The 12,709-nt window shown below is 43.1% G+C and overlaps 1 long non-coding RNA gene across 1 annotated transcript; it reads right to left on the bottom strand.

Annotated features, from left to right (window-relative positions):
* Nucleotides 1-1,344: 1,344 nt before the first annotated feature.
* Nucleotides 1,345-12,623, bottom strand: LOC310644240. The gene is made up of 3 exons (XR_014493246.1): nt 12,025-12,623; nt 11,705-11,929; nt 1,345-2,916 (listed from the first exon to the last, which is right to left on the bottom strand). It is a non-coding gene; the product is annotated as an uncharacterized lncRNA (long non-coding RNA).
* Nucleotides 12,624-12,709: the final 86 nt, after the last annotated feature.

Below are 12,709 nucleotides of genomic sequence, written 5' to 3'. Positions count from 1 at the left end.
TTATGGCTTCATTAAGCAAAACAAGAGTTTATTTTCTCTAAGGGGCTGACTCAGATTTCTGTGTAATTGTGGGATGATGGGCACTTGAAAAAGAGGATTCTGCCTCAGTTCAAACACAGCCCTAGATTACTGTGAGACCACAACGCTGTGTTCAGAAGCAAAAATGATGTGTTTCTGGCCCCACTACAGACCTCTAAAAATCACTGAACAACAAGTCTTTTCTTTTAATTTTTTTTAATAACACTGGTCTTTCTCTGGTGGCTTGTATATTTGAGTCCAGCATGTCAGGTGAATGCAGCTACTGCTTTGTGTTTAGGGTTTAGTGGATTATATGAGTTATTAACCCTTGTGTTTCAGACTTTCACAAACTTATAAAATTTGGTAGAGCATAGACATGAGACTCAAATCCAGAGCTAAAGAGAGATATCCTCGGTAGGACAAAATAATAATAATAAAATAAACCCCAGACGGACAGACTGGGGCATGTTTGGAGTCCAGCTCAGCTTCTACCATAATTCATATTTGATTCTCAGGAACCCTTGAGCAGTGAAGTTAAGCTCCCTTCACAGTCTTCCAGGTTATCCAATGCAGTTCACACAGATTGCTGAGTTCTCAGTACGTGTCATTTCTGAAACAGGATCTTCCTACAGAAGGATGCTTACCTGGACACATAGGAAAAGCTGTCCTTCCACCCACCCACCCCCACCTCCTATTCGGTAAGGAATAAATTGTTTTGTCTTCAGAAAATTGAAGGGAGAAGGGATGTTCAGAAAAGAAGCTAAGGAATACAGTACTGCTGTAGTGTTGCCAACCGAAATATCTTTTTACAATCTGGAAGATCCACAGAAGCAAGCAGGAAGTGCTCCATTTGTTGAATAGATAGAAAGTTCTGAATATTCTGTAAGATTATTTTTATCTTTATGCACAGCAGTTATTAGAGATGGAATGTTACCCCTGGAGAAGGAGGGGGGATTGTGACAGCACCAACAGTTTCCTAGGGGAAGAGGCAGTGGATTCCAGGAGAAGCCGAAATTAACAGACTGTGCAGTCCCAAGCTGGATGGGGAAGCCAAGGCGCCTTCTTGCACTGGCTGAGGCTGCTATGAAGGGATGCAGGGAGGGAGGCCTTGCTTGGAAGACAACCGTGAAAGGTTTCATGGAAAGATAGCAGGTTGTGAGGTTTCCTGCTCCTTTTGTGCATCCACCTACCCCATTATTGCAGAAGAATAATTCCTTCTGCCTGCTGGGATGCTGGCAACCCAGGTTCAAGACTCAATTGCTACATGACGGGGTTTGCCCCTATCCTCATCTGGCTCCTAGCAATTCGAAATCGTACAAATGCAAGTAATGGTAAGTCTTTATTGATTGGCCCTTGGGCCATATCAAAGTGCAAAGTTCCAGCAACACATTATTACTAAAATTTGATAAAAGCAATTTAAAATGGAATTTGATAAAATACAATTGAAAATGGAATTAGGATAAAATATGATTTACAATGAAAGGGGAATAAAATACAATCTAAAATGAAATTATAATAGTGTACAATAATTTAAGATGTAGAGAAAATATGATAAAATTATATTTTGGAGTCGCCCTTGCAATCTACCCCAATCAGTCCCACATATCTCAACCGAACCATTTTGTTCAAGAACTGTGCTGCGTTAACTGTTATTTTCAAGTTCTGGCCGGATGTAAGGTAAGTTGTTTTGATATGGGGATCCCAATGGGTCATTCGTTTGGTATATAGACCAAGATACCTGTCTCTTACCCTCTTATACAGGCAACAGCCAAATAGAATGTGAGCTACAAATACAAGTAGATAAATAGGTACCACTTCGGTGGGAATGTAACGGCGCTCCATGACATCGCGCTGGCCACCGGACTGCAGAAACATCTTTGGACAGTGCTGGCTCAATGGCTTTGAAACAGAGATGAGCACCACCCCCAATAGTCAGCAATGATTAGCGGAATAAAATCCGCAGGGATTTCTTTTTCTTTCTCCTGGACTAAAAAAATTATAGCTGGGCTGTATTGGGCTTCAGTGACCGCAATCTAGACTAGAGAACAGACTTCCTGGGGTTTTGCTGATGTCTTCAGAGGCAAAATGTCGTAATGCTGTCATAACCTTTGGGAGACTGGGGGAGGCAAGGGGGGGCTTCTTGCCTCACCCCTGATTGAATCAGGCCACCATTGGGAACGTTAGTTTCCTCCCGGCTTCACCTCTTCTTTGGTCAGGGAAGTTAAAACACAATGTTCTGCATATGGCAAGGAATGATTCCAAAATTCTCCGCAACTGAATTTTCTGTACTTTTTATGGTCTTGTCTTATCTTTTTTTTCCCCCTTTCTTTTCTGAAGAGGAAAATATTTATTTGTTTGCCACCTATCTCGTTGCAAGGTTACCTTGAGCAGCATCTTTGTGCGTGTGTGTGTGTGTGTAATAAAATCACAATAAAATTACAATAAAAATGCAGGTTATGAATAAAATAAAGCTGTTCTATTGCTCCATTTTTAAAATATATACTTATATTTATATAGTCATGTTTTTGAATTTTGCCTAGGACTGTTTCTTGTAATTGATTCCTCAGATTTCAAGCTCTTTTGCACCATGCAGACCTTTCCCGCCACTCCGAATGTCTGTGTGCAAATCACTTTGGGGGCTTTGTGAGTGCTGATGCTTGTATAGAAATGATGGCATCAACATTTTCTTTCCTCTGATACTTTAATATTTTGCATTAATTAAAAAAATCTTAGCGAAACCACACATACAATCACCTTGATTGCTTTGTTGCAGTGCTTAATCAGCACACATGCATACACAATCATCCACCGGTAAGGTAAGAGATGCAAATGAAGAGACTGAAATCCATCAATCTGTCTGCACCACTTCCATAATTAATTCTGGAACTTCCTCCGGTTCTGTTAGAATTGGAAAACAGAGCAGAGTGAGCAATTAAAACAATAGAATAGTGGAGATGGGGTTTTTTTTCATACAATTTACAGCAGCGCTGCAATCTTCCCCATACGAACGATAGTTGAACCAACTCTGTCATTCAACCATGTCAGCTGAATCTGCACACTAAAAACAGTTGGTGGTAAAAAAAAATCTGTTTTCATGGACGGGTGTAGAAAAAATGGCATGGATAAATCCCTTGTGAAATTAAGGAATTGGATACATGAAGCCCCACGTGGCAGCTCAGTGTAGCCCCTCCTAACAGTCATGCTCAGATAAAGGCCTGTTAAAGCCGGGCTAATGAATTTGTCGTTTCCTGCCATGCAATTGAATGAGCATCCTGGAAGTGTCCATAAAAATCCCTGTCTGGGTTTCATTTGTGAGGCTCAGCATGGAAGATGCCCATTAATAAAGTGACTAAACTAATAGACCAGAAAAATACTGTGGAGTAGTATACGTAGACTTCAGAAATGCATTTGATAAGGTAGACCACAATCTACTGCTTGGTAAGCTAGAAAAAGGTGGAATAGACAACATCACCACTGGATGGATCTGTAGCTGGCTGGCAAACTGTACTCAGTGAGTAGTCCTCAACGGCACTACACCCACAGGGAGAGAAGTAAGTACACAAGGCTCCATCTTAGACCCAGCACTCTTCAATATCTTCATCAATGACTTAAATAAGGGAATGGAAGGGGAACTCATCAAATTTACAGATGACACCAAACCGGCAGGAATAGCCAACGCCCCAGAAGACAAACTGAGGATCCAAAAAGATCTTGACAAACTTGAACAATGGGCCCTATCCAACAAAATGAGTTTCTGTGTGGAGAAAACCAGAGTTTAACTTTTAGGAAGGAAAAATCAAAGGTTTAAGTACCAATTAGGTGAGACCTGGCTCAAAAACAATAACTGTGACCTAGTGGACAATCACTTAACCATGAGCCAGCAATGTGATCAGCTGCCAAAAAAGCTAATATAATCCTGGGTTGTATAAACAGAGGCATTGAATCAAGATCATGCAAAGTACTACTATCTTTTTATAAAACTCTAGTAAGGCCACACCTGGAATATGCAACTAATTTTGGTCACCATACTACATAAAAGATGTTGAGAACTTGGAAAAAGTTCAGAGAAGAGCAACTAAGATGATCCAAGGACTGGAGACTAAAACATACGAAGAACGGCTGCAGGAGTTGGGTTTGGCTAGTCTAAAGAAAAGAAGAAATAGGGGAGACATGATAGCAGTGATCCAGTATTTGAGGGGCTGCCACCAAGAAGAGGGGGTCACATTATTCACCAAAGCACCAGAGGGAAGGAGGAGAAACAATGGTTGGAAACTGACCAAAGAGAGAAGCAACCTAGAATTAAGGAGAAACTTCCTGAGAGTGAGGACAATTAACCAGTGGAACAGCTTGCCTCCAGAAATCATGGGTGCTCCATCACTGGAGGTTTTTAAGAAGAGACTGGACAGTCACTTGTCTCAGATGGTGTAGGTTCTCCTGCTTGAGCAGGGGGCTGGACTAGAAGACCTCCAAAGTCCCTTCCAGTTCTATTCTATTCTATTCATTGAAGGTTGCCACAAAGAAGAGGGGGTCAAATTATTTCCCAAAGCACCTGAAGGCAGGACAGGAAGCAACAGATGGAAACTAATCAAGGAGAGAAGCAACTGGAATTAAGGAGAAACCTCCTGACAGTGAGGACAATTAACAAGTGGAACAGCTTCCCTTCAGAAATCATGGGTGCTCCATCATTGGAGATTTTTAAAAAGAGGCTAGACAGTCACTTGTCTGAGATGGTGTAGGTTCTCCTGCTTGAGGGGGGGGAGGGGGGGCTGGACTAGAAGACCGCCAAGGTCCCTTCCAGCTCTATTCTATTCATTGTAATCATATATGTGAGCCCCACAGAGATGGAGGTAGATATGCACTTCATTTTTGGAGGTCTTGGATGAAATAGGGGCCAAGACAAGCAGCTGTTACATTCACAAACTCAGTCTTGTCATGGCTTCCCTGGGAAAGGTGTTCCACAGCTGGGGCAGCACCATGATGGAGAGGCCCCCTCCTTCTCTATCCCCACACAAGGCTCTTCTCCCTCTGGCAGAGAATCTTTGAGCAGCCAATGCCACCCCAGCCTGAAATCTCAGCCTTAAGTGTCTTCATGAAACCCTCCAAGTGTGCCTGGGGGGATATCAACCCCTTAAGGCTGCTTCTAAAAGCAGCTCCACAGGTGCACAGCTGGGACGCTTGGTTGGTGTTAACCAAGGGTCTCCAAACTTGGCCGCTTTAAGACTTGTGGATTTCAACTCCCAGAATTCCTCAGCCAGCATGGCTGGCTGAGGAATTCTGGGAAATAAAGTCCCCAAGTCTTAAAGTGACCATGTTTGAAGACCCCTGGTGTTAACCCTTTTGAGACTTCCTCAGGCAAACTGGCTGTCAGGAGATCAGAATCCCATTAAATTTGAATCCCCTGCCTCATACGTGGATTGGGTTTCATCCAGGAATCACTTCAGGGGTAGGGACACTACCTTGACTGCCTCCTCTTTTTATTCAGGAAAGTTTTGGGGCAGCTTTTGGTCAACTGTCCTCTGCTGATTAAGGAGGCCTGCAATGTCCTTTCATTCCTTCAGCTTCATCCGCATGCAGGATTCATTATTGTTTGTGAAAAAGAAGCCTCTCCAGACTTGGATTGCAGACTCTCTTGTGCCTCCTGCACTGTGGGCAAAACAATCATGCAGGGCAAATTCATCTTAGCCACAAAGGACTATCACCTGGCAAGTAACAAAGACATTTTTCTTTTCCTGGCCATTGCTTTCAGCAGCAGGCAAGAGTCACTCATGGAAAAGTAGCCCAAGGCCAATATCTCCCGTTCTCCAGGATCGCTTGCTTGTAGGTGTGTGTGTGTGTGTGTGTGTGTGTGTGTGTGTGTGTGTGTGTGTGTCACCTCTGAAGAAGCTGAAGGGGCTGCAGGCTGAATGCTTTTATTGCATAGACTAGTTGGCGTGGTGCCTTCCAAGCAGCCACAAAAATAAAAGCAGGCATAAGTCATTGCTAGCAATCTTGGTCTACAATGACAATACTTCCTTTCCCCACCCCCTGCTTTGCCAATAATGCAATGTACAAGATCATTTTCAAAGGTAACTGCTTATAATAATACAATTTATTCTTTATGGCTGCAGGGCAAGGAGAGTTCTAAATGAGGCATGTCTTCCATTAGAACCCTACAGAAACAAACTAATAGGCTGCAGAGAAAACCATTTGTAAATGTTCCTATAATTCACATGATTCATTAAACAGAGATGGAAAATGATAGCATTTTCCCCAGAAAAAAAAAATCCTTATGGAATTACATGCTGAGACAACTTAGCTCAACTCTTTATTGAGTAAGCCTCCTGTCCTGCTGATGTAAAGATTATAAAGACCGGAAGACATTGATGGTTTCATTTGCTAAATTTAGAATTTTTTTTAGAAGTCATGGTTTTCCCTGAAGACAGACAAATTTTTGATTAATCATGAGATCCACAATGGATCTCAACGATCCTTTGTTGAGCATCCCTGGCTCACACTTAGGCATCTGGGAAGCTGGGAAGAAGCACTGGGGCTGTATCATAATGAGGGAGTTGAGGAGAAGTGATTCACACAGCTCTTGGCCGACTTGAACACTGGGCCCTCTTCAACAAGATGCAGCTCAATGGCAAGAAAAGGTCCTGCACATTAGAAGGAAAAACCACATGCACACATACAGGAGAGGCAGTAGGTATAAGTGAAGAGTGTGCTTTCACTGCCAAAAAAGCTAATGTTGCATCAACAGAGGGATAGTATCAAGATCAAGAGAAATAATAATGTTGCTCTATACCACACTAGTAAGGCCACACTTAGAGTAGTACTGTGTCTAATTCTTGTCACCACCATGCAAAAAATATGCTAAGGCCCTGACTGCAAAGAAGAGCAAGAAAGAAGATTAGGGGCCTGGAGCCTAAATCCTAGGAAGAACAACATGCGGCTCTTTCAGCCGTCTCCTGCGGCTCCCAGTCCTCTGCCATGTGCAGTCCAAAAAAAAGTGGGACTAAAAAAGTTCAACCAATCAATTCAAATATGCAGGTTTTCCACAGGAAGAAGCAATTCTCAAACCTCAACGTTCTCAAGGATGGGATTTCTCCTTAGTGGCAACATGAGTCCAGATTATTTGCCTGTTTATGCAATGATGCCCAGAGCAAAAACAACAAACCCCTAAATGATAAAAGCCGCATCAATAGCCCTCTTCATGGACCGAGGCTCAGTGTAATGAATGTTGAGGAAGAAGATGAGGAAGGACTCGGACAGAGACACAGCCGTTCTTTTCATCAGACTACACACATTTCCATTTTGTTTCACAAAATGGAATGCCTTTTTATAATCTATCCTAGCCATAAACGTACTTGTATAACTACAACGCTTGATATATGACAGCTTTTGCCTGGGAATGCAGAGCAGCGGGTTAGACTAGATGGCCTGCAAGGTCCCTTCCAGCTCTGCTATTGCGTTATTCTGTAAGGATCACCTGCTTGAGCCGGGGGTTGGACTAGAAGACCTCCAAAGTCCCTTCCAGCTCTCTTATTCTGTTATTCTGTTATTTTTTCAAATTCTTTACAGTAAAATCAGATTCCCAGTCAATAAAAGGGCCTTCGTTCCTCTCGAATTTTTGCAACGCTCTTTTTGTTCTACAGGAAGTAAGTCGTTTCTTTTCAAACAGCTCTGGATTTGATTTGCAGTTATGCCTGTAAGTAGTTTGTATGTTATTGGCAAACTGGTTATGGGTCTGTAGTTCCAATGCTTTTTTCTTTTCTTCTTCTTCTGAATTAGGGATGTCCTGTTAGCCTTAGCTGTTATGCCTTTATGCTTTTCCTTCTCTGCTACGAAGTTCACTGAGAACCTGGTTATTTTTATTTGCTTATTTATTAATATTTTATGCTGTCCATGTCCCCTACAAGGTGACTCTGGACTCCGAATGATTTTATGGGACTTATTTCTACGGATAAAGCTTTTTAGCCACATTTTCATTGTCCTAGTGGGAATACAGCTCATTAAAAACCATTTACATTTTTTAGTTACAGTAAAAACATCTAAAAAAACAGTCATACATTTAAAATGTGGCATGAAGCACTTTAAAAACGCTGCCTTGTGAATGTTTCTTCCCTCAAGAATACAGGATACAGATTATTTCTGGGGAGGAAATAGATGAGAGAGAAGAAAGGGGGAACATGTCCTTATTATTGGTAAAGAAAAAATGAGAACTGTTTTCCATGGAAAGCAGGATGTGTGCCCAGAATTATAGGGACTCCCCCTCCGTCAGTGGGTGTTCATTCCATGTGCCACTTTCTCCTGGATGCCAGCGTGGCTGCCACTGGCCACGATTCAGGCTGGTGCCCGTGAGAAGGAATGGCTTTGCCAGGGTTCCTTTTGAAACTGACTGAATTCTGGCAAGAGGCTCGGTGAGGTTTCTGCCAACAGCAGTGTGGAATTGTTGTTGTATCCATTTTGTGGGCATAAGGTAAATAAACCTACTCAAAGTCTTGTGCATCTGGGTTTTTTCTTTTTAAAAAAAAATGATATATTTCTCGGAAGAGGTCCTTTGAGATATTTCTATGAAGCCTCATAAAATCATTGCCAGGCTATATAAAATGCTTGTTTGCACCCCGAATTAAGGGAACATAGGGCCATAAAAAGGAAGGAAGTACAGTGCCAACTCCGGCCATCAGATAGTTCTATCATCCCAACTTCTGCAGAATGGAGAAAGAACTCTCCACACGGCAGGGATGAACGAAAGCGAAGTTCTCCCATAAAAAGAGAGGGGCAAAGTGATTGCAGTAGAAAATCCCTTTTTGCAAAGGACAGTTTGAAACAACGGCATGTAGTTTAAGCAAGCTATTATGAGAACATGATGGAAAGATTCCCAAAGTTAATCAGACCAATTGTTATCCATTCCAGTAGTACTTAAAGAAGACAATCCAGTCTAGAAGTTGTAAAGCAGACATGTCAAACTCATGACGTATCAGAGCTTTTTGGCCATTGCCGGCAATGGGGTGAGCGCGGTTTCTTCATGACGCATCTGGCCCATGGTCCGGCAGTTTGACACCCCTGTTGTAAAGGATAGCAAAATGAAGGAGATGGGAGTGCAATATTCATCTGTTCTCTCCATTGCTGGTGAACAGACAAGAGCAGGAAACAAGATCCTGGTACTGAACCACTAGGAAGATAATATAGAGGAGGTCCTCGTTTAGTGACAAACTCATTGTAATGGTATGTAGGAATGACTTGAGGGACAAGAGTAAGAGATGCTGCCTAAGGAATGATCAGACAAAGTGGGGAGAAACCAACAGTTGCTTAAGTCATGGAAATAAACTTAGGAAGGAGATCTAGATGACCAGGCTGAGCCTGAGGGGGAGGGGGGGTTAAGTGCGTCATCAGTCTGGAGTTCCTTCATGCCCACAAGAGATCTAAGTCCAGCCCACCTTGAATTCTGTTGACTCTTATCTACAAGAAATTCATTTGGACCGTTAGTGGTTCAGATTCTTGTCGAGAGTGTTAGCATGCAATAAACCTGTATTCTTTTGAACCGCCTCAGCTCCTGATTTCCTGCACTTGACAAGAACTGCCCTACTTGGTCAGGCTATAAAGGAGACAGGAAGATTAGTACTTTCAGAGTTGCAAGACTGATGTCAGCCCTCCAAAATAAATTGGACATGAAACATGAACATTGAGTTAATTCCACTTCTACAGATCAGGAAAGGCTACCTGGCATTTGAGGCTGTTGGGTTTTGTTGTTTTTTTTCTAATTCCCCAAATGAACTGATTAAAAGGCTCTAGGTAGGTCCAGAATCTGGTCAGTAACAAGATTCTTGTCACTCTGGAGAGAACCACACTTGCTGCTCAATTATATATATATGTAATCTCCGGGCTTGGTAATTAGGTTGCAAATGTTTTGTCTCCATTCGGGGGACATCTTCAGTGCGGTTTGAATTGTGTTCGGTGTGTGTGTGTCTGTGTGTCTGTGTGTCTGTCTGTATGTGTGTGTATGTGTGCGTGTGTGCATGTGTGAGTGTGTGAGTGTGTTCACCAGGAAAGTAACCTCTGCAAATCCTGCTGAAGTTGCATCCAATGTACTTCTAGTTCATTCTTCCTAAATCCTTACAAGCACTGCCATTATTTTCACCAAATTTCCTTTTACATTTACTGTGTGATTCTAATTTCCCTGGTGTGTGTTTTGAACTCATTTCAGTTTTTCTATAATAACATTGGCTGTTTTCAACTTCAAGTTCTTTTGAGGTACCAGATTTTCCTTGTCCCAATGGATTGCTGTTTAGTTACATGTGATGCAAACGTGGATGTGTCCAAATAAGCACACTGGAATACAGCCTGCTCAGCAGGTATTTGCAGACACGCACACACCGCAAATGCTAGGCTGATGGTCAGTGGTCCACAAAAGAGGGAAGCTGTTTGAGCCAACCCAGCTCATTCCAAACAGACCTCAGAGATCAGCCTATGGAGATTCCCACTCATCCAGGTCATGTTTGTCCCAAAGGTGCTTTCCCAAAAGGCAACTAAATTTTCTTGGTTTTTTCCTTGAAAATCTTTGCTTCTCATCCAAGAAGCTTCTTCAGTTTTGAATTGAAGGAGCTTTGCTAGGCATATGATTAAGCCTACCTGGTTGGGTTGTAAATATATAAGCCATGATGTATGATATCACTTTAAATGTGATGATTGGCCAAGGGTGTGTTTGCCTCCCAACGGCCATAAGAGGGAGCTAGGGGTGTAGTTTCTCTCTCTCTGCTCTCGCTGATTTTTCACTGTTAGTTACTCTGTTACTGCTATTGTTGGTTTGCTACTGTGTTAAACCAGAACAACTGTGTTTTGACCTTTGGACCAGTAAGAAGACTTTGTATTTGGAATACTCCTTGGACTGTTACTATTGTTTATCTGTTCTTTACACGTGTATGACCTGGACTGTTTATTTATGACTGTGCTTTGTATTACACCACAAAGTAAAGTATTTTGTTTTTTCACACCTCAGTGTATCTGTGTGGTTACTGTGTGAACTTTGTTGCTCTCGGTACCTTTTTTGTCTGTGCAACTTCTTGTTAGCTCAAGGAGATCTCTGCACAATTCCTGACAAGCTTCCTGAACGAGGAGTGAAATGTTTTCAAGGAAGTCCAGTTGCCTTTTGAAAAAAATACACCTTTGAGTCCTTAGGGGCTTTGGGGCTGCTGTGCATGTAATAGTCACCCCAAGAGGTGATTCAAAGCAGATCCTGCTGTGAGGGGAATATGCCCCATTGAATTGGTCTCTGCAGCACAAGGACACTTGACCAGCCCTGTAAAAAAAGGGGTGCTACCTTTACTTTATATGCTATGTCAGTTTTGGGCTGGGCCAGCATGCTCTGTAACTTCAGCCAAACTATTTAAAGCATCTTATTTATCAAATTTATTTATCAAATGTATGGGCCACTCACCTTACCCCAGGGTAACTCTGGGGGAACTTGCAAGATTAAAAAGGTAAAATTATGCAAATAAAATGCTACACAAATATAAAAACACAAAATTCAATCGCTAAAAGATGGCGAAGGAGGGAATAGGATGAGCAGGGAGTGGGTGGGATCTGATATTAATCTATCAACCACTCCTAACCCAAAGCCCCTCCTTTGAAGCCCCTCCCCAGCCCCAAACTGAATTTCCCCCCAAAGTATCTCAGGGACCACGGTGGGTCCGATGCTGCTAAATACCTCTCCAGGAGGCCTCCCTTCCTTCAGAGGCCGCTGCTTCCGGGCCTGGCTGGAGAGAAGGAGCCTCCGTGGAGCTTCACTGTAGCCTAGAATGGCAGGAGCCACGCACAGCCCCACTCCAGCTGCCTGGCCCAGGCCGCCTCCTGGCATCCAGCCCTCAGCTCTGACTTCTGGGAAAGCAGGCAGGCAGGCAGGCAAGGGTTACTTTTCCTCCGCTCCTGTCCCCTGGATTAAATGAAGCAGAGAAAGCAGCCCTATCATTAAAGAGCTCCACCAGTCAGGAGGAAAAGAAGAGGCTGTTTCTAATCAACAATGCTAACCCGATAATGGAAGGAAGCCTTGAGTTTAATGGCTTGAAACTTTCCAGCCAAGCTGGCTCTCCGCTGATGTCTTCGGATAAGAGTGCCAGGCCCTCCGTGCCATTAGATGCATCAGCACCAGCCTCTCGCTGCTTAATTCACAGCTTCAGGACATTTCATGCCGGCTCTGCCAAGCGTGTGAACAGTTGCTGGGACAGACGATCCCAGGAGAAGTGAGTGCCGAGCAAGAAACGGCTTCTGGGGAGGCAGCCTGACACATTAGACTCACAGCCTTCTTGGGGGGGGCAAAGGGGGGGCAGAGATGGGGCAGCCTTACAGAACAGGGCTCTCTCTCCTTCAAACGGCAGCCCCCAAACTTACTTAGCAGCAAAAGAGCAATTCAGCCATCTTTTGACAAGATTGATTATTTTTTAGCACTGCATGGGGAAATGTTGCAGCTCAATCCTGCGTTGTGTCTGGTCCCAACTGACTTGATCCTGACAATTCTTTTGTCCTACAGAGCCAAATCTGCCCGACTACGCAGCAGAGAGATAGCATGTCATTTGCTCTTTGATTTCTGATCATCTACTTGAGAATCGTAGGTTATTCTCTGCAGATGGGAAAAGAAACTCTTATCAGGAAGACAAAATGGGACATCAAAGCAACAGTTGCTAGTTGGGGAAAGCATTCTTGGTTTACAAAAGTT

The sequence above is a fragment of the Vipera ursinii genome, assembly GCF_947247035.1.
Source record: "Vipera ursinii genome assembly, chromosome: 9".
Classification (NCBI taxonomy): Eukaryota; Metazoa; Chordata; class Lepidosauria; order Squamata; family Viperidae; genus Vipera; species Vipera ursinii.
This window is presented reverse-complemented; position numbering and strand designations above follow the sequence as displayed.